The sequence below is a fragment of the Somniosus microcephalus genome, chromosome 4 (genome assembly GCF_052327205.1).
Source record: "Somniosus microcephalus isolate GS21.2 chromosome 4, FLI_Smic_1.0, whole genome shotgun sequence".
NCBI classification, from domain to species: domain Eukaryota; kingdom Metazoa; phylum Chordata; class Chondrichthyes; order Squaliformes; family Somniosidae; genus Somniosus; species Somniosus microcephalus.
Window position 1 is genome coordinate 177567615 of NC_140990.1, and position 22092 is coordinate 177589706.

A 22092-nucleotide genomic window follows, 5' to 3' on the forward strand; every position below is an offset into this window, starting at 1 on the left:
GATGAGGGTAGTGCAGTGGATGTGGTTTACATGGATTTCAGTAAGGCTTTTGATAAAGTCCCGCATGGGAGACTGGTCAGGAAGGTAAGAGCCCATGGAATCCAGGGTGCCTTGGCACATTGGATCCAAAACTGGCTTAGTGGCAGAAGGCAGAGGGTGATGATGGAAGGTTGTTTTTGTGACTGGAAGCCTGTGTCCAGTGGGGTACCGCAGGGATCGGTGCTGGGTCCCTTGCTGTTTGTGGTCTACATTAATGATTTGGATGTGAATGTAAAAGGTATGATCAGTAAGTTCGCAGATGACCCGAAAATTGGGGTGGTAAATAGCGAGGCGGGAAGCCTCAGGCTACAGGACGATATAGATGGGTTGGTCAGATGGGCGGAACAGTGGCAAATGGAATTTAACCCTGAAAAGTGTGAGGTGATGCATTTTGGACGGACTAACAAGGCAAGGGAATACACAATGAATGGTAAGACCCTAGGATAGACAGAGGATCAGAGGGACCTTGGTGTGCATGTACATAGATCCCTGAAGGCAGCACAACAGGTGGATAAGGTGGTTAAAAAGGCATATGGGATACTGGCTTTCATTAGCCGAGGCATAGAATATAAGAGCAGGGAGGTTATGATGGAGCTGTACAAAACGCTGGTAAGGCCACAGCTGGAGTATTGTGTGCAGTTCTGGTCGCCACACTATAGGAAGGATGTGATTGCTTTGGAGAGGGTGCAGAGGAGATTTACCAGGATGTTACCTGGGCTGGAGCGCTTCAGCTATGAAGAAAGACTGGACAGGCTGGGGTTGTTTTCCTTGGAGCAGAGAAGGCTGAGGGAGGACCTGATTGAGGTATACAAAATTATGAGGGGCATAGATAGGGTGGATAGAAAGGAACTTTTCCCCTGAGTAGAGGGGTCAATAACAAGGGGGCATAGATTCAAGGTAAGGGGCAGGAGGTTTAGAGGGGATTGGAGGAAAAACTTTTTCACCCAGAGGGTGGTTGGAATCTGGAACTCACTGCCTGAAAGGGTGGTAGAGGCAGGAACCCTCACAACATTCAAGAAGCATTTGGATGAGCACTTGAAATGCCATAGCATACAAGGCTACGGCCCAAATGCTGGAAAATGGGATTAGATAGGGCTTGATGGCCAGCGCGGACACGATGGGCCTCTTTCTGTGCTGTATAACTATGACTCTATGACCATCTCTTAATGGCCCTATCCCCATCCCAACCTTCCTTTTTTTTTTTAAATTGATGCCTATAAAAATATTTTACTATTTTGTTTTATGTTCCTTGATCATTTAATTTCATAGTTCCTCTTTGCCTCCCTAATTGTTTTTTTTTACTTCTCTCCTAATCTTTTCGTATTCTCTCTTCTCATGCACTCCCGTGCCATCTGTGTACTTAATGTATGCCTCTTTCCTTACGGCTTTATTCATCCATGGAGTCTCATTATTGTTTAGTTTGTGCTTTCCTTTTAGCGGAATATATTTTTCCTGCACTCTGTTGAACAGTTTTAAATGTTTCCCATTGCTGTTCAACATTGTTCTTTGCCAATATTGTTGCCCATTTTTGTATCCCAAGTTCTATTCTCAGCCCCTCAAAATCAGCTTTTCTCCAATCTATTAACCTGGTTTTTGTCATACTTCTGTCTTTCTCAATTATCATCTTCAAGTGTATTATATTATGGTCACTATTGCCTATATGTTCCCCTACCTTTACTTCTCTTATCTGCTCTGGTTCATCCCCCATTACTAGATCCAATATCTAATCCTCCCTTGTTGGGCTTTTTACATATTGCGTTAGAAAGGAGTCCTGTACACATTGTAGGACCACCATTCCCTTATCCCCTTTACCTACCTCTTCTGTCTAATTAATATCGGGCTTGTTGAAATCCCCCATGATTATTATTCATGTTTTTTACTCATTTCCCTAATTTGTCTGCATATTTCTTCCTCCACCTCCCTTCCACGATTAGGTGGTCTGTAAACTACACCTATTAGTGTGATTGATCCTTTATCATCTTTTATCTCTATCCATTATAGATTCTGTTTTTGTCTTGCTGATGTCTGCGTCACTTTTTTCTATTGCCATCGTTATCCCTAATAAGTACAGCTACTCCACCTCCCCTTTTTCCCTCCCTGCCTTTTCTAAATAAGTTATACCCTGCAATGTTTAATTCCCAGTCCTGATTTTCCGTAGCTATGTCTCAGTAATCCCTGTGTCTGGTTCCTCACAACATATGACTGCCTCCAGCTCCCTTGTTTTCATTACAGACACTGTGCATTGCTGTACAGACAGTTCAACTCTAATAGGTTTTCCTCACTTTGTTTGACCATCTTTTTAGATTTCTGTTCTATAACTATTTATTCCCTTGCCATGAATGTCCTCCCTTACTTTATTCTTTCCTGTACTCTCTTTTCCTGTTTTGTTTATATTTAGGCTGGTTACATTTCTTGCAGATCCCTCCCACCCCCCCCCCCCCCCAATCTTACTAGTTTAAAGCCTTTGCCACTTCCCTATTTACCCTTTCTGCTAGGACACGGGTCCCATCCCGGTTCAGATGGAGCCCGTCCCATCGGTACAGCTCCTTCCTGTCCCAGTACTGGTGCCAGTGTCACATGAAAAGGAATCCGTTTCCCACACCAGCCCTTTAGCCACGTGTTAATTCTCCTGATCTGTCTGCTTCTATGCCAATTTGAATATGGCTCAGGCAATAATCCAGAGATAATGACCCTCGAGGTCCTGCTTTTTAAATTTAGATCCTAACTCCTGATACTCTTTCAGCAGGACCTCCTCCCAGTTTCTACCTATGTCATTTGTTCCAACATGGACCACGATAACTGGATTTCCACCCTCCCTTTCCAAGTTCCTCTCCAGCCGCCGTGAGATATCCTTACCCTGGCACCAGGTAGGCAACACACCCTTTGGGATTCTCATTCTTGGCTGCAGAGGACGGTATCTATCCCCCTAATTATAGAGTCCCCCATCACTACCACATTTCTATTCTGCTCTTCCCCTCTTTGGACAGCCTTCTGAGCCACGGTGCCTTGGTCTGTATTGTGGCTGTCCTCCCCGCAGTCAGTCTGTCATGTCCTCACAGGTAGCGAGTACATCATACCTGTTGGACAGGACCAGTGTCCGCGGGGCCACCTTCTCAACCTCTCCTAAATCCCTGCTACCCGACTCCCTAACAGTCACACCCTCCCTTTCTTAAACTTGTGCTTTCCTCTGGGGTGTGACTGTATTCTGGATAAAAAACTGTCCAGAAATTCCTCCCCTTCTCTTGTGTCGGAGTGTCTCCAACTCGCACCAGAGAGATTCGAGATGGGACATGTCCTGCAGATGTGTTCGCTCGGGACAGTCTCGCTGTCCACAAACTCCCACATACTGCAGTCCAGACACACAACCTGCCCTGCCATATCTTAGTCTAGACTTATTTTATTTATTTAATTAGTTAAAGTCTTTAATATAACTATAAATCGTTGATTAAATAGTTTAACTAGTTAAGTTATAAATTTAATACAATGTTATCATTTCGCAATCCTAGTTTAAACCGCTATCCTAGGTTAGAGAGAAAAAACACCTTATTAGTCACCAACCAATCACCTACCTGCTGTCCCGTGACATCACACCATGTTTAAAATTAAATTTAAATTAAATTTTGACCAGAGTTCCTTTCTGCAATACGATGATTTAAGTTTCATCAGAGTAAACGCTCAAGGTCTGTACTGGAGTCCGCTATGCAAATTGTTACACATTCCAACTTTGGTACTGGGTCTGTGAAATTGATTACCTATCAAAGAGTAACGGTGGTGTTGGACTTCTTTCTCATTCTAGTTAGAAGCGTATGTATGTATAACCAAGATACAAAGTGTTAATTTCATAGCTGGAACCCTCATCCGTAAAACAAGACAAATTATATAATTCAGAATTATCTAATTCAAGTCATATTCCTCCATCACCATCACACTCACAAACACAATTTAAAGTCAATGGCATCATGCCACAGGAAATGGAATCCCATGCTTTCAACATGCATTTGTTTGATTAAACATGTATTTACCCTATGAATGTTGTTATAAAATTGCCTACATAGAATATTACAGTACAGTAATCAACTGCAGGTATTTTCTTAATTAAATCAAGAGTAATACCGTCAATCTTGTATCATCACATATAAAGGACATGGAATGCATGAACAATCACTACAGTCTAATATGAAATTTAAACAGTATATTATGGTATTACTACCTTATATTCACTCAGGTATGCATTATCCTTTTAAAATTTCTTGTGATGTATTGATCTCAGAGCTGCCTCATTTGCTTGTTCTGAAAACAATGTAGAATAATGGAATCAACTATTCAAGAATTTCAGATATGAGCAAGTGCATGATACTATATTGTGTAATTTGATAGTTAATGTTACATGCTATAATAATATCCATCAATGGTATAACTGCCTGTTTAGATGCAAGCTTTTTATAAGTAACTGATCAGAATTGACAAATTGCATCAACCATTTTTTTTTATTTCAAAAAGCACAATGGATGCAAACCTCTTCCATTTTTCTCCTTCACATATCTTTGTCATCTCCAGAAGAAATAATAGACCTCTGTATGGCTTCAAGAACATTCAAACACTTTCTCAATGTTACTACTAAATCAAAGAACTTCTTTAAAAAGGAATTTGTTGATTACCAAACTAAACATTGGATTAAAGATTATAGGGATAAATTTAGATAGGAAGGATCAAGTAGCTTATACAGCAAAATGAGGTATGTTATTTAAGACAAGCAATATTCCTGGAGGAAGTTCAGTTTTGGCTTCTATGAAGTTTTACATTGATTCAATTCTTTCCTCAGGAAATTTAAGTAAGTTTGGAGGCCATAACAATGAAGTTGCACATGGCTCATCTGAGGAAGTGGGCTTAGTGGACCAAATTAACTTCTCATGCTCTTCACAATGTTCTTATTTTTTTCCAGTCACTGGAATAAATTCTCACTGTAGGGTGAAATTCATCTATATATTGCAGGCAGTGTCTGGTAGATGCAACACTAAGTAAAGCCCCATTTATCTAAATTTGCAATAGATTCCATGTGTAGACAGGTATTTCGCCAATATTAGTTCAGAATAAAATATATTCCATTTTAGGCACCAGAGCCTAGAAAATATGGAATGTACTGGTCACCAGCGCCCAAAGCAGAGATAGAGAGAGATAGATGGACAAACATCTTGGTACCATCTGTTCACTACTACCCCATTCACAGACTCACTCATCTTTTACTCTTCAAAATTATTACCCTGCTTTTGCAGCAATGTTTTCTTGCTTGTTCCAAGCTTGTCTAAGGTAAGCACGAGAGATGCAATGGGTGTTGTGGCAGTTCAATGCACTAAAGGGAAGGCTCTGCATCAATTACAACAGAATTGCAGCAGTTGCTCCTCAGAAACCAAGAGTAATCCAATAGTTTTAAATATATATACATTTAAAGTGATCCCCGCCCTCTTTTATTTGCCTTGGAGAGGCTTCAGCGTGGATACTGCAGCAGTGTAATGCAAGTAGACTTGATTGTTTTGACAGGCTGCTTACCTAGACATTAACAATTCCTCTGCTCTGTGTATGCTTTAGCTTGAATTCAAAACTATAAATATAAGGGGGGGTTTGGGGACTCATCCTAAAACCATGTTAACATTTAAAATAGAAGTGCTTAAGATTGTTTAGCAACTATTAAGGATCACCATAAACAACAGTTGAATCTTATGTCATTTACAATCCAGCTTATGTTTCACCCCACACTTGCAATGATGAGAGGCTGTTATTGGGAACCATACTGACAAATTGAATAAATCAACTCAAAGTAATTTAACCACTATACTTTCCCAATTTGAACTGGCATCCATGTCAATTTAAGGAACTCAAACAAGCTTAACATGTGTGTTGTGTGCATTGCTATGTGGAGTAGGTGCCCATATGTATGTGGTGCATACATGCGTTTAAACTGGATTCATCAAATAAAATTAGTTGATGCCCATTTTGTTTTTATGTCAAACACAACTGCAGCTAGTGCCTCCTTAGTGAAAAAGTGAGTTAAAAAAACCCAAACAAAAAAAAAGGGACTTAAAAAATGTCAATTAACTAACACAAACAGATGATCAGAAAATTGAAGGAGAAAGAACAGCTAAAGTCAAGGTTTTAGTAATGCCACAATTTGCTCTGTTCAAATCAGTTAGCTGTTCTTTCTCCTTTAATTTCCTGATCATCTGTTCGTGTTAGTTAATTGACATGTTTTAAGTCCCTTTTTTAAATTCACTTTTTCACTAAGGAGGTACTAGCTACAGTTGTGTTTGACATCCAAACAAAATGGGCATAAACTAATGATTTTATTTGATGAACCCAGTTTAAACGCATGTCCACACCACATACATATGGACGCCTACATATACATACTCCACATAGCAATGCACACAACACATTCTAAGTTTGTTTGAGTTCCTTAAATTGACACGGATGCCAGTTTGAATTGGGAAAATAGTGGTTAAATTACTACTTGAGTTGATTGTGCAAAGATTGCAACAACTTATCTTTGAACTTTTCATCTAATCATCAACTGGTCCCATGATAACCGGCTGTGTGCGACTCAAAGCTTGACCTGCATGATAACCATTGCTAGTCAAAAAGTGTACCAAAATGGGTCAAATTAGATTTTTGGGTCCATTCAAACACCTGGAAGTTTCCATATGTTTCTCTATCTCTCAACAGCCAACTTCTTTTGGTCTCTGAAATCAGGCTTGAAATCCATAATACTTTTCTCTTTAAATGTGAGGATTTGCAGTGGAATTGTCAAAACATTTCTATTTCGCCACATGGAAGTTAATCCATCAGGTGTTCACACCAATCGCAACAAAAAGCACGTTCTTCCTTGAAAACATCCATTCATGGCAACCAAGCACATGGTTTCTAAACACAGGATAAATCCATCACCTGGGAAGTGTGCCTGCTTTTTGCAGTGACCAGTATAAATCAGGGCGGTATGGTTGGTTTGGACAGATTCTTACCTGGCAGTATTGTCAGGGAGCTGGGTAACAATTTCCGGTAGTATTGAAGTGTCAGCCAAACCTTGGAAAAGAAAAAAAAAGGTTTTGAAATCCAGTACCAGGTGAACTACTAGAAATTGTACATTTGACCTCATGGTGGCAATGCATCCATTTAAGCCCCTAACAGAAAGGAGCAGACACGTCTGTGGTGGTAACCCACCATTCTGACCAAATAAGGGTAGTTATTACTTTTACTACTTTGTGCAAGTGAATGACATTCTATGAAGCGGTTATTTATTTGGTACCACTGCCATATTAAGATTTTCGGCACACTGGTGCCAGTTCAGCAATGCCAGTGCTAGTAGTCATTGGTGTCAAGCCACCTTCAAAAAGGTGCTCCATCATCATTTTCCCTTTGTACCATTAAAGTCTAATGTTTAACATTTTAAACATTTTTCAAATTTACATACCTATTTCTTATAAAATTAGGCCACTATCCCTATCTTCTCAAAATCAGTAAAACCCAGTCAGAAGCTGCTAAGCAAAGTTTGACACAAAGACCTCTAGCTCTCTTCCCCTTCCATTCCAGTGCTGCAAGTAGCAGCAGCAGCTTCACAGCTCCTGCATATATCACTAACTACACAAAGTACAATAGCAGCAAATACATTGCAGGAAACAAGGAATCAATGATGGATGCACTAAGAATCAAAAAGCCATGATGCCTCGGACACAACTTCAAGCTGCCAAGTGCTTTCAGAATGACATTAGCTAATGCGAAGGGTTACACCAGGAAATATAAATCAATACATAGTTATATCAGTTTCATGGTGGTATTCATTTCATATGAAAATGGCTTGCAAGGGACTTGAACAAGCTACTCAATGATAAGACGATAGCAAAATACTGCAGATGTTGGAAATCCGAAATAACAACAGAAAATGCTGGAAAAACTCAGCAAGTCAAGCAACATCCGTGGAGAGAAATTTGAGTTGACGTTTCGGGTTTGACCTGCCTTCGATCTAGTTCCTTTTCTCTCCAGTTTTGAAGAAGGGTCAAACCCGAAACGTCAACTCAAATTTCTCTCCACGGATGTTGCCTGACTTGCTGAGTTTTTCCAGCATTTTCTGTTGTTATTTCTACTCAATGATAAATTGGGTGAACTGAATTACATCATTTGTACCCTTTTAAACTCTTACGGGCAAATTGTACATTCCAAAGAATAGCAAAATGCAGAAAACCGATCAAAGAAATTTCAAATAATTGTATCTCCGAAGTCCCAAAATAGATTTCACGCTTAACCATTTCAAAAACTGACCTGGTTAAGAAATAGGCTGAGCGGCAGGAGACAGTAGGGATCATGGGCAGGTACTCTCGGTCTCCTGCCGCTCAGCCAATTTCCTAACCAGGTCAATGTTCGAAATTGGGCAATGGGCAAATTGGATAATGGGCAGGATGTGACGAGTGGCGTCCCGCAAGGATCTGTGTTGGGGTCTCAACTATTCACCATATTTATTAACGACTTAGATGATGGAATAGAAAGCCACATATCCAAAGCTTGCCAATGACACAAAGATAGGCAACATTGTAAGCGGTGTAGATGGAAGCATAAAATGAGATATTAATAGATTGTGAATGGGCAAAACCGTGGAAAATGGATTTCAATGTAGGCAAATGTGGACCGAATTAAAATTAACAATTGACCTAGCATCCGTTGCCGTTGGGTCACAGATCAGCCATGATCTCATTGAATGGTGGAACAGGTTCGAGGGGCTAAATGGCCTACTCCTGTCCCTAGGTTTCCAAATACAAAAGACAACTGATTTCTGGCATACATGAACATGGCAACATTTTAAAAATCTAATGCGTTTGAATCTGATGGACACTGAAGTCCACTTGGGACCTAAAAAGGATAGAACAGAGTACTTTCTAAATGGTGAAAAGCTACAAACAGTGGAGGTCCAAAGAGACTTGGGGGTCCATGTACATAGATTAAAATGTCTTGGACAGGTACAAAAATATAAAAGGCTAATTGAATGCTGGCCTTGATATCTAGAGGACTAGAATACAAGAGGGTAGAAGTTATGCTCCAGCTATACAAAACCCTGGTTAGACCACACCTGGAGTACATGAACATGGCAACATTTTTTGAATCTAGTGCGATGGACATTGAAGTCACCCACCCAGACTATATTCTGCCTCCTTGCTACCTCCAGATGATGTTCAAAATGGAGGAGTACTGATTCATCAGCTGAGGGAGGGCAGTCGGTGGTAATCAGCAGGAGGCTTTCTTGCCCATGTTTGACCTGTAGCCATGAGATTTCATGTGGTTTGGAGTCAATGTTGAGAACTCCCAAGGCTACGTCCACCCGACAGTATACCACTGTACCACACCTCTGGTGGGTCTGTCCACCAGTGAGACAGGACATACCCAGAGCTGGTGAAGATGGAATCTGGGATACTGGCTGGTGGGTATGGTTCTGTAAGTATGTGCATGTCAGGCTGATGCTTGACTGTGTGGGACAACTCTCCCAACTTGCAACAAGACTCCAATGCATCTGACCCATGAAATGAATTATATTCAGGTTGTAATAAGATCTATACACTCTTATTAATTGAATTATAATCTGATATTGCCTGTGAACATGTAACCTTGTGCCCTGACTTTATTTCTAACTGACTGCATTCATTTTACTGCAAATATTTATTTAAATAGTATAATTTATCAGGACAGAACACTTGGATTTTCCTTACAACTGCATATTCAGTGTACAATATTGCATACACAACAGCAACAATAGCTCAGATACATTGAGAGATTTCAGAGTCAAATACAGTTAATGCAGTTGCTTTATTTCTCCCCACTGCACAATTTATTGGCAAGCTTTCAATTTTCAAATACAACACTAAGGGGCAAACTTGTTATGGGGGAAAAATGGGGAGTAAAATGTACACAATCACTTTTCATTTATGTTGTCCTCGATTTTGCAGAAATATGCAGCTTTGCTATTTATAGTACACTTGCCTTCCTTTCTGAAGTCACACAACATTGCAGTGATGCCAATGCTGCAATTAGTACTTTTTCCCTACATTACAACAGTGACTGCAATCCAAAAGTACTTTATTGGCTGTAAAGCACTTTGAGACGTCCAGTGGTCGTAAAAGGCGCTATATAAATGCAAGTTTTTCTTTCTTTACTTGCGCCATTTCCACCACCAGCAGGGAAAGTAAAACCAATTGATATGTGGCAGAATCTACAACAAGCTACAGGAAACTTTGTGCTATCCGGCAATCTGGAGCCACCAGCAAAAATCAGCAGCTGTTTTTTATTCTTTTTGTTTGTTTTTTTTTTGCTTTGTTTGAACAGTCAAGCTGTGCAAGGTCTGTAGCTATAGCAACAGCTTCAGCTACAGAGCTTTAGGGCCACACCCGAGTGTTTAGAAGCTGTTGCTAAGCAACAGTGTTTGTTGTCAAATACGGAGATAAGAATCTCCGTATCTCTCAACATTAACTCTGGAGTAGGGCAGTTTTGAGGCAACGGCAGCAGCTCGGTCCCGTGGGTGCCGGATAGCACAAAGTTTCCTGTAGTTTGAAATATATAGTCTTATTAAAAAGAGGGTGAATCTAAACAGGGTCATTTGGGAATTAATTACTTTTCTTCATATTTTAAAGTTTCTTTCTCCTAGGAGCAGCAAGTAAATGGGTTACTTGCTGTGTTTCGAACACTTTAAGGTACTGCACAAGCGATAGGAAAAAAACAAGAAAATAAAGTGACATTTAGGTTCGCAACAGAATTCAACTCAGCTTCCCCAAATTATATTTCAAGACTCACTCTTCCCAGTCACAAAGGCACTCCGCTACCCTCTCAGCATCCAGTTCAGAGTCACTACCTCTACATCCAATTCTAAGGCACTCTTCTTCCTTTCCCTGTTGAATTCAACTTGGCCATTCTCTTTTGCCCCGGCCTCGAGTTCAAGCTGGCACTCCCCATTCCAATTTAATGCTGGCACTCTTTCATCCAAACCCTGCAGTTAAAACTGGTGCACCTTCTCCTCCTCCCCCCACCCCATTAACGCTGGCGAACTCCTTGTCCCTCACTCCAGTTCCTGCTGGAAGTCTTGTTTCTTTCACCCTCTCCAAAGTACAGCTTCCAGCATCTCTCGTACACCTTCCCCAAGTGCCACTCTGGGGCTCCTATCTCCTGTTGTTGTTGGAACACTATACACCAAGTGGGAATTTGTGGCCATAGACATTCAGCATATCTGATGAAAACTAAAAGTAAAATTAGAGCCAAGTAGGCTATTTAGCTTGACCAGTGAATACAGTCCTCAAGGAACAAATACAAAATTCAAAAAAGTCTCAAACGAAAGAGTGTTTGCCAGATATGGAGGTGTTTCCAGTTGAGGCACAAAAGGACTAATGCATTTTGTATTTACAATCTCACTATGCCATTCACATGGTTTCCCCCTCCTCTCCTCATTTTGACCAGACTGTAAAAGGAAGATGGTGACACTGGTTCCATGTATTATGTAGCAAAGGACTAGGGGGAAGGCAGGGTGGGAGCTTAGTATGTGCAGAATGTCTATGCAAAGAATGAAGACAACCCTACAAGGTAGGCAATCTTCACTTCTCCACTCACCAATAGGAACTAAGCAGTGCTATCAGGATGAGAAGGGAATCTCTGGGATAAAGATTATCTGCACCCACTAGGTCACCCAGGAGTTCTCCCAGTGTCCTGGCCAATATTTAACCCTCAAATCAGCATCACTAAAAGAGATTTGGTGATTATCACATTGGCTGCCGTGTTTCCTACATTACAACAGTAACTACACTTCAAAAGTACATCATTGGCTGTAAAGCGCTTTGGGACGTCCTGAGGCTGTGAAAGGCACTATATAAATACAAATCTTTCTTTTAATCAGTAACAGTTTGTAAAGGTGTGCCAATTTGCACCTGCTTGAGATTAACCATGAGGAAGGTGTGCACCAAGTCAAAGTACATTAACTGAAATCTATGTTTGTTAAAAGCCTGCCAGGTTTTAGCAGCAAAGGATAAATTCCAACACCCATTTAGCTACCGTTTGTTTGGTCCTTAAGCTATAAACAGTTTCCAGGATTTACTAAGGAACGTAAAATGGTATATGTAGAGCTAGGGCTCCCATGGGCAACAGAGAATCTGCTACAACTACAACTGATTTAGGAGAATACAACATAGAATAGACAGTCACTGGTTTGAGATGGAATTAAGAGATCATCTTTAAATAAACATGGATGTCACTAAAGAACAGCTTGTAACCATGCCATATTAGAAAGAGCTGAATGACTGCCACAGCCTGAACCATTTTTCCCCACAAAAGAATTTAAACTAGTAAGAAGCTCAAAGATTATAAAGGAGGATACATAACTAAGAAATAGATTTTAAGTTCCAAAGAAATTGAAGGAGATTGGTGATTTAATTCCTCTTAGGAAGCAAGTAGATCACACCAAACATAACTGGATAACCATGGAAAGCCATAACTATGCTATATGAACATAAAGAGCATAGTGAAGGGACAATAGGTGAAGATACTCCAAGACTGGAGGAATGTCATAAGAACATAAGAAATAGGAGCAGGAGTAGGCCAATCAGCCCCTCGAGCCTGCTCCACCATTCAATAAGATCATGGCTGATCTGATCCTAACCTCAAATCTTCTATCACTCTCCATCCACCCGAACCCATGTGATCTCCCGGGAGAGGCGAAAAACCAGATAAAAAACCCAATGGCCAATTTGGGAGGAAAAATCTGGGAAATTCCTCTCCGACCCATCTAGGCGATCGAAACTCGTCCAGGAGATCACTCTGTCCCTATATTTTCTGCAGTACTTACCTTCTGTAAAGGCGATCTTCACCCAGCCAGGAACAGGAATAAAACCATCTCCTGAAATCTAACACAGAATTAGAACACAGTAGGAGCAGAACCAGGCTACACGGCCCCTGGGCCCACTCCACTATCCACAGGGCCATGACCATTCCGAGCCTAGACTCATGTCCAATTTCCTGCCCGCTCCCCGTAACCCTTAATTCCCTTTACTTCTAGGAAACTATCTATTTCTGTTTTAAATTTATTTAATGATGTAGCTTCCACAGCTTTCTGGGGCAGCAAATTCCACAAACCTACCACCCTCTGAGTGAAGAAGTTTCTCCTCATCTCAGTTTTGAAAGAGCAGCCCCTTATTTTAAGATTATGCCCCCTAGTTCTAGTTTCACCCATCATTGGGAACATCCTCACCGCATCCACCCGATCAAGCCCCTTCACAATCTTATATGTTTCAATAAGATCGCCTCTCATTCTTCTGAACTCCAATGAGTAGAGTCCCAATCTACTCAACCTCTCCTCATATGACCACCCCCTCATCCCCGGGATTAACCAAGTGAACCTTCTTTGTACTGACTCGAGAGCAAGTATGTCTTTTCTTAAGTATGGACACCAAAACTGTATGCAGTATTCCAGGTGCGGTCTCTCCAATACCTTGTACAACTGCAGCAATACCTCCCTGTTTTTATAATCTATCCCCCTAGCAATAAAAGCCAACATTCCATTGGCCTTCTTGATCACTTGCTGCACCTGCATACTAACTTTTTGAGTTTCGTGCACCAGGACCCCCAGATCCCTTTGTACTACAGTACTTTCCAGTTTCTTGCCATTAAGATAATCACAGCTGAAAGGGCTGAAGTTCTGGTGCAATGTCACAGGACATGACTGAACATTTCTTCTGCTTGGTGTTTCTTATATAAATTGTACCCAAATTTCTTCTATACTGTGCAGGCTGGGTGGGGGAGGATTTGAAGAGAATTCCTAACATCTTGAAAGGAACATCCTACTGTTTTCTTCATATCACCCCCCGCCCCCCAGATGGAACATGCCTGTTCCTGTCAAGTGCGTTGATGTGTATTCAATGAAAATAAATAGGAAAACTCAAGGTAAATAACGGATTGTGCTGGATGTTCACTTCATTATTTGCTGTTTCGCACTCGGAGCAAAGCGTTTTTCCAGTTTCCTGTAGATCCACCATTTAGTTAGTTACCAACTGTGTTACTTTAGTATAGTCTTAAACAACAGAGCGGCAATGACGCATACGAATGGTGAATGCACAATGAACCAATCGATGCGAATTTTAATGTTGCCCTGAAGGCAATTTGTTCAAAGGGTTTGAAAAAGGGTTAACCCCATCAACAGTCTTCAACACAAGGAGGGGGGTCTGACTCTTCAGTTATCCGTGCCCCCATTAAACAAGCACTGGTCTATTTTTGAAGCCTGTATATTAACTGAGGATGATGTTCTTGCACACAGCCCCACAGGCAGAGTACTACATGAATTCATCTCTAGCCTACTGAGAACAAAGAAACTAGAGGACATACACTGCTTTTAAAAACAAGAAATGTGGTTTTAAAAAGCACTTCTGTACAAAATCATTAATTGGTAAATTTCCTATTTATTACTACTTAAAGATCTCTAGTAGAAATTATTAAGCTAGACACTAATGGGTTTGCTCAAATCACTCAGATCCAATTAAAATATATACATTCATAAGGACAAATATTTCTAGGTTGCACTGCTGCTGTAGCTGACATCTGTCTGAAAGAATTAACCAACGAGCCATCATTTCTATTTAAATCCGTACATATCCTGTAGTCTTGCTGTGCAGCAACTCAAATCTACATAACTGCTTTATGGACTGTGGCTCAAACACTGAAGAAGCCAAAAGTAGAAAAATTAGGACCTTATTGGAACACCAGACTTGCCTTGTAATTAGAATCTCTGCTTACAACATGCACATGGTCTTTCTTTGCACATGTAACCATAAATTCCATTGGCCGGAACATGCTGAAACGGGGTGATGTGCGACTTACGCCGTTAATCGGACATTTGCACTCATCTGACACTATCCTGGTGACAATATTTGTGGGAAAATCAACACAGCAAGCTAATGACTAATCAATCAGGGAGCTCAGCTTCATGGCGCAGCCAATTGCTTACCCCATGGGTCAGCCACATGGTACTATATAAAGCTGAGAACTGACACCATAACTCAGGTTAAGGCTTGGCACTGGGAGGTAAGTGGATTGCAACTTTTGAAAACACCTTAAATCGCCACAAACTCTGTTCCCTAGTCGCCGACTCCATCCCTCTCTCTCTGCCAACTGTGAGGCGGAGCCAGACTGTTCGCAACCTTGGTATCATATTTGACCATGAAATGAGCTTCCAAACACATACCCGCACCATAACTAAGACCGCCTCTTGCCACTTCCATAACATTGCCCATCTCCGTCCCTGTCTCAGCTCATGTGCTGCTGAAACCCTCTTCCATGCCTTTGTTACCTCTAGACTTGACTATACCAACGCACTCCTGGCTGGTCTCCCACAGTCTACCCTACGTAAACTTGTCATCCAAAACTCGGCTGCCCGTATCCTAACTTGCATCAAGTCCCGTTCACCCATCACCCCTGTGCTCGCTGACCTACACTGCCTTCTAGTTAAGCATTGCATCAATGTTAAAATTCTTGTGCTTGTTTTCAAATCCCTTCGTGTCTCTCCCTCTAATTCTGGCCTCTTGAGCACCCTGATTTTAATATCAGTCAACCACTGGAGCCCATGCCTTCAGCTGCCTAGGCCCCAAGCTCTGGAATTTCCATTCTAAACCTCTCCGCCTCTTTCCTCCTTAAAACCTACCTCTTTGATCAAGCTTTTGCTCATCTGTGTAGGGTTCTCAAAATTCCCACATTCCCCAAAAATTATGGATAAAGGGACCCTGTATGGACAAGTTATTAAAAAAAGTACCCAAAAGAAAATGGCTTCTGAAACCTCGTGACAGAAGCCTGCAGGATTTTAAAAAGCAAGGCCCTGCAAAAAGCAGGCCCATTCAAATCTTGAAATGAAACCTAACATGCATGGATCTGTGAGAAAGACTGTCATTTCTAAAGCCAGACAGCTAGATATAAACAGAATATGCATCCTTCATCTTGAAAACAATTTAACTCAGGATAGACGTAATCTTGAGGCCATTAACTTTTTGCATACATAAATCGGTAACAGCTCAAAGGAGCCACCAAGCCAGGAAAAGGCGATTAAACTTCATGAATGACAAACAGCCAGGATATTGAAGCCATTAAGCAAGGAGACAACCACCCCAAAAGCCGTTATGGTGAATGACTAATCACTTTAGACGAGCCCACCAAAATTAAACAAAGAACTGACCTGATTTGGCGCACAGATAAGGGACGAAGAACCGGTATAATTGTAGGCCCACCGGTAGCCAAGCTCTCTTTTTCCTCTGCTCCCTTCCTGCGCTGCTCGACACCGAGGACGCCCATTACAACACCGGGGGCCAAACGCGGGAGGAGAAAGGGACCTGACTCAACACACAGGACACACGGGGCCGCAAGCGGGCAGGCGAGACGAACGGCAAGGCTGATAAGCAGAGAAGGGCAGCGTAAAGAAGCGTTGGGGACAAGCGGGAACACACACCCCGGTAAGCCGACGTTCGATGCATGGGTAGAAGGAGCAGCTGACGACCACGAGCACCGCGGTAACAAACTCAAGCCAACACCATAAACCGCCAACCGAACCCCAACCGCAACAAAACCTTCGCTGACCAGACCACCACCAGAAGAACAACCATTCTGCAAGGTGAAGTACCCAAAGACTTCACTCCCTATCTCTAACGGAGGAAAAGAGGGTACTTTACTCAGACAACTCCACCACCGCGCCCTGGGACCACGGCAGGCCCCAAAGGACACAAAGAGCAAACCCCAAAACCATAACCGGCTTAACTGACAGGTTTCGAACCATAAAAAGGAACCCCATTGGTGAGCATAAATCCCTGGCCCCTCGCAGCTCAATCTAGTTAGGTATTGGGGGGTGGGACAAGGGTAGGGGGATTTTTAATGTGTTTGTTCCCTCGATGTGCCGTGTGATCCCCATTCCCAAATAAGTGTACTTTTATATGCCTGTAATCATTCTAGTAATTTTCAGTGTTGTGATTTTATTGTGCCTTTAATAAAAATACGGTTTTCTTGCACCAAACCAGTTGTCTACTCTATTTCTGTATCGCTGCCTGTACCTAAGTCCGGTGTCTAGAACCCAGGGGTGTGGGAGCGATTCAAACCGCTCAGAGACAGAGATGGTATGGGGCAGAGCTGGCTAGGCACACGCCACCCCCTACAGCTGCCTTAATTTCTCCCTGTGTGTCTGTCAAATTTGGTTTTATAACACTCCTGTGAAGTGCCTTGGGACATTTCACTACATTAAAAGGCACTATATAAATACAAGTAGTTGTTGTTGAAGTCAGGAGTGTGAATACTCTCCACTTGTCTGGATGAGTGCAGCTCCAACAACACTCAAGAAGCTCAGCACCATCCAGGACAAAGCAGCCCACTTGATTGACACCCCATCCACCACCTTAAACATTCACTCCCTCCACCACCGGTGCACCGTGACTGCAGTGTGCACCATCTACAAGATGCACTGCAGCAACTCGCCAAGGCTTCTTCGGCAGCACCTCCCAAACCCGCAGCAACCTACAAGGACAGTAGGCGCATGGGACCACCACTACCTCCGAGTTACACACCACCCTGACTTGGAAATATATCACTAGTCCTTCATCGTCGCTGGGTCAAAATCCTGGAACTCCCTCCCCAACATCACTGCGGCAGTACCTTCACCACACAGACTGCAGCGGTTCAAGGCGATGGCTCACCACCACCTTCTCAAGGGCAATAAATACTGGCCTTGCCAGCAATGCCCACATCCCAGAAACAAATTTTTAAAAACGCTGTAAAGCCGATTCGAGTGTCTGCACATCCCCTTTTCCAGATGTCACAAGAAGGTGCAAAGGAAAGGTTGCAGAATTTCAGGGACGAGGACCTGGGTGCACTATTGGTTAAGGTCGAGTGTTGGCGAGACTAACTGCAGAAGCTCCCCGCAAGGTAAGCCAGATTGGTTTGGAAGGAACCAGGCATGTAGAAATTGCAGGCCATCATTGCCTTCATTCCCACTGAGGAGGCAAGACCACAGCTTCATGGAGCATTTCACATGGAAGCCAATTGCTCCATTGGTGAAGCATAAATAATAAAGAATGGAGAATGCCCAGTACAGTAGATAGGCCATTGCAATGTTTTCGCCTTGTGTAGAAATAGGTGGGGGTCCTGAAAGCAATTACCTTCAGATTAACAGGACCCTGGATTTTGAAACTGGCAAGAAACGGCTGCCAAAACAGAGAATTAGAAAAAAAAACTTAGCACAATTTCCAGAGTGCAGGGGTTAGGCTTCACATCGTTAATGGCCCCTTTGTGGGTCTCCCAGGCAGAGAGGCAGGTAAGGGCCATAAATCGTGTCAATGCGAGGTCTCTCATACCATTATTTTTCAGTATAAGGCCAGTGGCGCAAAAACAGGCATAAATGCAGCAAATTTGTGATCGCCATTGACTGCAATGGGCAAGGGTATTGGTGGAGCAGCGCAAATGTCCCAGCAAATTATGGCACAATGCCACTAATGGCATAACTCACACACCTGTGCACAAGTAACCCCTTATTTTAAAAATAGCCTTTTGACTGGGATCGGGATAATTCCAGGGTAAAGGGAAAGGAGGTGGAGGAATTTCTGAAATGTGTTCAGGAGAATTTCTTGACCAATATGTTCTTGGCCCAACTAGAAAGGAGGCATTGCTGGATCTGGTGCTGGGGAATGAGGTGGGCCAGGTCGACCAAGTGTCTCTGGGATCATCGTATCATAAGATTTAGATTAGCAATGGAGAGGAGCAAGGAACAATCTAGAGTGGAACTTCTAAACTGGAATAGGGCTAACTTCAATGGGATGCGAAAGGATCTAGCCAGAGTAAAATGGAACCAAAGACTGACAGGAAAAACTGTAACGGAACAATGGGAGATCTTTAAGGATGAGATGTTCCAAGTACAAGCTAGGTAAATTCCAACAAGAGGGAAGGGTAAGGGAACCAAAGCAAGGGTTCCTTGGATGACGAGGGAGATTAAGATGATGAAGCAAAAAAAAGGATGCATGATGAATGTCAGGTGAATTCTTCAAGGGAGAACCAGACCAAATAAAAGAAGTTGAAAGGGGAAGTGAAGATGAAAATAAGATTAGCAAAGAGAGAATAGGAGAGTAGAATGGCAGTTAACATAAAAGGGAACCCAAAAATCTTCTACCGACATGTAAACAGTAAGCGGGTAGTAAGAGGCGGGGTGGGGCCTATTAGGGACAAAGAAGGTGATATATACTTAGAGGCGCAGGGCAAGGTTAGAATACTCAATGAGTTGTTTACGAAGGAGGTGGATGCTAACAAAATATAAGAAGTGGAAAAGGTAGAAGCAATGGAAGGGGTGAAAATTGATAGGCAGGAAGTACTAGAAAGGTTGAGTATGCTTAGAGTGGACAAGTCGCCTGGTCCAGATGGCTTGTATCCCAGGTTGCTAAGGGACTAGGGGAGGAGATAGCAGAAGGGCTTGCCATAATTTTCCAATCTTCCCTAGATGTGGGAGAGGTGCCTCAGGATTGAAAAGTGGCAAATGTGACACCATTGTTCAAGAAAGGGTGCAAGGACAATCCAATAACTACAGGCCGGTCAGTTTAACATCAGTGGTGGGTAAAGTTTTAGAAACAATAATCAAGGAAAAAATTAACTGGCACTTGGAGAGGTTTAAGCTAATTAAGGATTTATAAAAGGCAGATCGTGTTTGACTAATCTAATTGAATTTTTTGATGAAGTAACGGGGGATTGATGAAGGGAATGCAATGGATGTTGTCTACATGGATTTTCGGAAGGCATTTGACAAAGTACCACATAGAAGGCTGGTTAACAAAATTGAGGCTCATTGAATAGATGGGTCAGTGGCAGCTTGGATAAGGAATTGGCTTAAAGACAGAAAACAGTGAGTTGTGGTAAATGGCTGTTTTTCAGACTGGAGGATGGCAGACCACGGTGTTCCCCAAGGTTCAGTACTGGGGCCACTGCTTTTTTTGATATACAGGAATTCCTCCCCAACCGCGGGAGATAAGTCCCTGAAAACACCCATGGTTAGTAAAAACCGCGGTTGGCAAATTCAATATAAATAAATATTTATAAACACAATAAAAATATAAAAAGCATAAAAATCATGTTATTTACCTTATTCCTAAATTAAAAACTGCGGATACGCAAATTTCACTGCCGCGGTTGGCGAAAATAGTCGCAGAGTGGAAACTGTATAAGTGAAATCCGCGAATGGCAAATCCGCAGTTGGGGTGGGATTCCTGTATCTAAATGACCTGGATATTGGAATAGAGTAGAATTTCTAAATTTGCCGATGACATCAAACTTGGGGGTGTGGCAAACAGTGATGATACCACCAATCGACTGCAAGAGGACATAGAAAGGCTGGCAGAATGGGCAGATGGAATTTAAGAGAAGTGTGAGATGATGCATTTTGGCGGAAGGAACAGGACGAGGCAATATACGCTTAATGGCACAGTTTTAAGGAGTGTGCAGGGGGCAGAGGGACCTGGGAGTTAATGAGCGTAGGTCCCTGAAGGTGGTGGGGCATATTGAGAGAGTGGTTAGCAAAGCATATGGGATCTTGGGCTTCATAAATAGAGGTATTGAGTACAAAAGTAGAGGAGTTCTGCTGAACCTTTATAAAGCGCTGGTTAGGCCACAACGGGAGTATTGCATCCAGTTCTGGTCACCACACTTTAGGAAGGATGTGAAGGCCCTTGAGAGGGTGCAGAGGAGATTTTATCAGAATGGTTCCGGGGATGGGGGATCTTAGCTACCAGGACAGGTTGGAGAAGCTGGATTTGTTTTCATTAGAGCAAAGGAGGTTATGAGGTGATTTGATAGCGGTGTACAAGATTATGACGGGTTTGGATGGGCTAGACGGGGAATGGCTGTTCCCACTAGTTGATGGTACAAGGACTAGGGGTCACAGATTTAAGGTTTTGGGCAAGAGATACAGGGGGGATGTGAGGAAAAACTTTACGCAGCAAGTGATGAGGACCTGGAACTCGCTGCTGACGGAAGTGGTGGAATGTTTTCAAGTGGAGACTGGATAGGCACTCGAGGGAAATAAACTTGCAGGGCTACGGAGATAGAGTGGGGGAATGGGAATAACTAGATTGCTGTACAAAGAGCCGGCACAAACTCGATGGGCCAAATGGCCTCCTTATTTGCCGTTATGACCTTGACTGGAAATACCCATTGCACATTCATTTCACTGCATTTTTGTAAATCCTCTATAATGTTTTGTAGTTTACCAATAAGCAGCCTATTCTGATGTGTAAGTGATTATCTATCCCAAATTGGCTGCGACCATCATATTTTACGATATTTAAGCAATATTTCTCTTAAATTTAGTGTGCCAGAATTTGCGTTCGTCACCCCTGCACCCCCCATAGCCGGCCATCAGTGAAACGGACGAAAACTTGGGCTGTTAAATACCGCATTAAATGTTAGGCCTTGTTGGTTTAGGTGTAACTGGGGTTTTAACAGCATATTGACTGCTAAACAAACATTATGGCCCTGAAAAACTAATTTACAATTTTGTGGAGTGTCAACTTTCTCCATTATAATAAAAATTACAATTTAAGAAACTTTAAAAAAATCATTTTTTTCCCCAAAGTTTATTCATGATTTTTCAGGTTCTACCTTATCCCCCCATGTGAGAGCCCCAATCTTTGTTTTGCTCTAACATTTTTAAAAAGTCGGGATAAAAGCAGCTTCTCATTTCCTGGTTCCCTGCCTGCGAGAATTCGGCAATGTGATTGGCTGCTTAGTCAGCCTGCTGCCGTCACAGCGGATCACACTATATTGCACTGATGGCACTTGCGCATCGAAAAAGACAAACTTCTTGCCAGAGATGTGCAATCTCTGTGGGCAGCTTTCTTCGGGGCCAGCGGCTTCGCTGCTAAATGCAAATTCCTGGCCAGAGTCTCAGACCACCCTCATAAGCGAATGACAGAAAGGGATCCCCATTCATTCTCATCGGGATTTCGTATGAACGGAAAGCCCATAAGTATAAATAGGAATACCCCA

The 22092-nt window shown here is 42.3% G+C and overlaps 1 protein-coding gene across 19 annotated transcripts in view; it reads right to left on the reverse strand.

Moving 5' to 3' along the window:
• LOC147120019 (poly(rC)-binding protein 3) overlaps positions 1-22092 on the reverse strand; it is a 319465-nt gene that overhangs the window by 115949 nt on the left and 181424 nt on the right. For 16 of the 19 annotated variants that reach the window (XM_085985526.1, XM_085985525.1, XM_085985531.1 and 13 more), the window contains exons 2-3: positions 7053-7113; positions 4250-4329 (exon numbers count right to left, since the gene is read on the reverse strand). The exons of 1 other annotated variant lie outside the window; for it this stretch is intronic. The gene's annotated coding sequence lies outside the window, so the exon portion shown is untranslated. The remainder of the gene's footprint in view (positions 1-4249; positions 4330-7052; positions 7114-22092) is intronic. 2 more of the 19 variants (XM_085985512.1, XM_085985514.1) reach the window with 1 other exon arrangement.